The sequence below is a fragment of the Apodemus sylvaticus genome, chromosome 19, assembly GCF_947179515.1.
Source record: "Apodemus sylvaticus chromosome 19, mApoSyl1.1, whole genome shotgun sequence".
Taxonomy (NCBI): domain Eukaryota; kingdom Metazoa; phylum Chordata; class Mammalia; order Rodentia; family Muridae; genus Apodemus; species Apodemus sylvaticus.
In genome coordinates this window covers 11031659-11034519 of record NC_067490.1, presented here as the reverse complement: position 1 = coordinate 11034519, position 2861 = coordinate 11031659, and positions in this window count along the sequence as shown.

The following is a 2861-nucleotide window of genomic DNA, read 5'->3' as shown; positions in this document are numbered from 1 at the left end:
CTGATGGGGAGAATTTGAGGAGGAGACAGTGTAGGGGATGCTGGTATGGGGGAGAAAGATAGCTTCTGACTAGAGGTAGTGGTATCATTAGGCTTGTGTGTGTGTATGTGTGTATTGTAGGCAGTAACAGATATGGTTGTATGGACACTGATGGAAGTATATTAATGTAGCAATGTTTGGTAGATCCCATGAGATGTTAATGAGTGCATGGCTGTCAGGCAGTGTTGACAGCAGAGTATTGGTATGGAGATACAGGGAGGGGATACTTCCGTGAGAATGTTGGTAAGGGTGTGATGGTTGATGCTGATAAAAGGTTGTTTTCCAGGGGACTGTGGTATGGGCATATGGGATAGGGGACATTAGTAAAGGGACTTTGGTAGCAATTGTTGGCGTGGAATGGCTGTGAATGGACTCCTCTACCACATCACTGATGTGTGAGAAGTCCCTTCTTCGAGACTGGCTTTCATACCACTCTGGGGCTGCTGCAGGGACTTGTGTCACAGTGAAAGATGTCCAAGAAGTCACTGTTATAGTCCTGTGTTCTAAACTCCTGAGCATGGAGAGAATTCTCCATATCTTCCCACAATCCCAGCTCCTGGAATTACTAATGATGTATAGTAGTCTTGGATTAACTTTCTGATTACAGGGATTTAAAGAAGGTAGCAGGTGGGTTTACTGCCAACACTGATGTGGTTCTTTGTGGGGAGATGAGTTTAGGGTTAGGGCTTTTCTGCTGCAGGCAGTGTGGCCATATGGTGAAGTGTCATCCAGTAGCTTACGACATGCTGTCAGAGTCTTATAGGAGAGATGCTTATTCCTGTTGACTTCCAAAGCCCCATACTTCAGAGTATAGCCCTACATGGAAAGATGCTCTCTGTAAATGTCACTCATTGCAAAAAGATTTTTACTAGAGTGGGGAGAGTCCCAACCCAATTAGAAGAGTATCCCTTTTAAAGAGGGAAATTTGGAATGAAGCAGGCAGCAGGGAGACAGCAGCAGTTCCTCAGCGGCTATAGGCTGGGGAACAGCTGTCCAAGAGGGACACTGCCAAGTTTCTGCAGGACCACAACTGAGATCCATTTCTCGGGAATTGTAAGGTATTAGGAAACGTTAAAGTATAGCCATGGACGCTAATAAGAACCATGTGATTACAGCCCGTAAACATCTTTTAAAGCAAGCGTTGTGAGTTATACACAAAGCCTTAAGTGTTCAGCGGGTGAAAAGCGTGGTGCTTAATGAAGATAAACCAAAAGAAATGTGAAGAAGGGTCCACCCAGTGGACAAAAACCTAAAAAGGGAAGATACAGCCAATGGGTCCCCGAGGGGGAGATGCCCACTGCACATATAGGAATATAACAGGAAATGGCTGCTGTCGATACTAATATCCAAACATGTTCAAAGACACCAAGTCCTTGTCTTTAGATTGGAGCAGGCAGCATTATCAGAGGCTGTCAGATGTCAGTGTGGCATGGCTGTGAGCGGGGGAGGGGAGGTGGTAGGGTGGGGGTTGGGGGGAGAGGGCTGGGCTGGAGAGTGAGCCACAGTGGGTGTTGGAGAGAGGGAGAGGACCGCTTGATGCCAAGAGTCCACCAACACAAGGCACCTTTGAAGCAGAATTAGCAGCTATTGACTGGAATGGCAGTGCTTTGGACCTATAATATCAGACATAGTGATAAAATCAGCCCTGATCCCTGGACAACTAGTTAGAGCTTGTTACTATAAGGGAAGGGTCAGGGGAAGACCCAGGAAGTCAACGCCAGTTTGCTTGATCCAACTTCTGGGAAATAGAAGATCTCCTAAGCTGAAAGTATGCTACACTAGCATGCAGTATCTAAATCTGTGTAAAATGCTACAAAGTAGCACCTTCTTTTCTATCGCCTCATGTTGGCAACTAAGAGGCTCAGTAAAAACATCCATCTTTGAAAAAAATGGAATGAGGACAATTTGGACAGATGAACACAGAAAGAACATCTCATGGGGACCACTGTGACACTGTCTGTCTGCCACCAAAGATAAGGAGATTACCAACTTGGAGCCAGGTCCCAGGCCGAGGATAGATCCCCCTCCTTGGTGCAGGCAGAGGACCCCAGCCCTACCCACACCTCACACCAGGACTTCTGACTTCCATGTCTGCGAACTCAGGAGTTTCCATCCATCCCACCCCCACCCCACCCCCATGACTTTGAGTTCTTCTTTGTTTTTTTTCTCCTTTCTTCCTGTGCTAAGTTAAATCCCAGGGTCTTGCAAATACCAGGTAAGCCATTCTCCCTGAGTCCTATCGTAACCCAAGACAGTCAACTCCAGACTCACTCGGTCCCCACGCTTAGTCATGGGAGTTTGACACAGCACAGCCCCTCTCCTGGAGAACCCACAGTTCTGTGTGTGGCCTCCAGGGGCGTATGTGTAGAATACCTGGGACAAGAGCAACCCTGGACAGCCCACACTGAAACAGACTGTCTTTTGATGGTCATTTGACCCATCCACCCACAATCCAATATTCATCTATCCTTCCATGAGTGTCTCGTTCAAGCCACGAGACAGTCTGAGATCACCCTGCCCTGATTGGAAGCTTAAGTGACAGCTCACAATCACAGAGTGGTAATTTGAGCTGGACATCACTGGCCAGGGTAGAGCCCATGTTGGGGCTGTGCTAAATATTCAGTAAGGACAGTATAGCACCTTTTGCAGTCCCTGTCCTCATGGAGGGTGGCCAACTGGGGCTGGGGATCAGGGAATGACAGATTCTGGTGGGCATGTAAATAGCCAAAGTGTCGTCTTCGAGTGAAAAGGAGACCCAGTGTGGTACAAGCCTGGGTTAAGGCCCTACTGGGCACAGACACTGGGGATCTGGCAGCCACGGG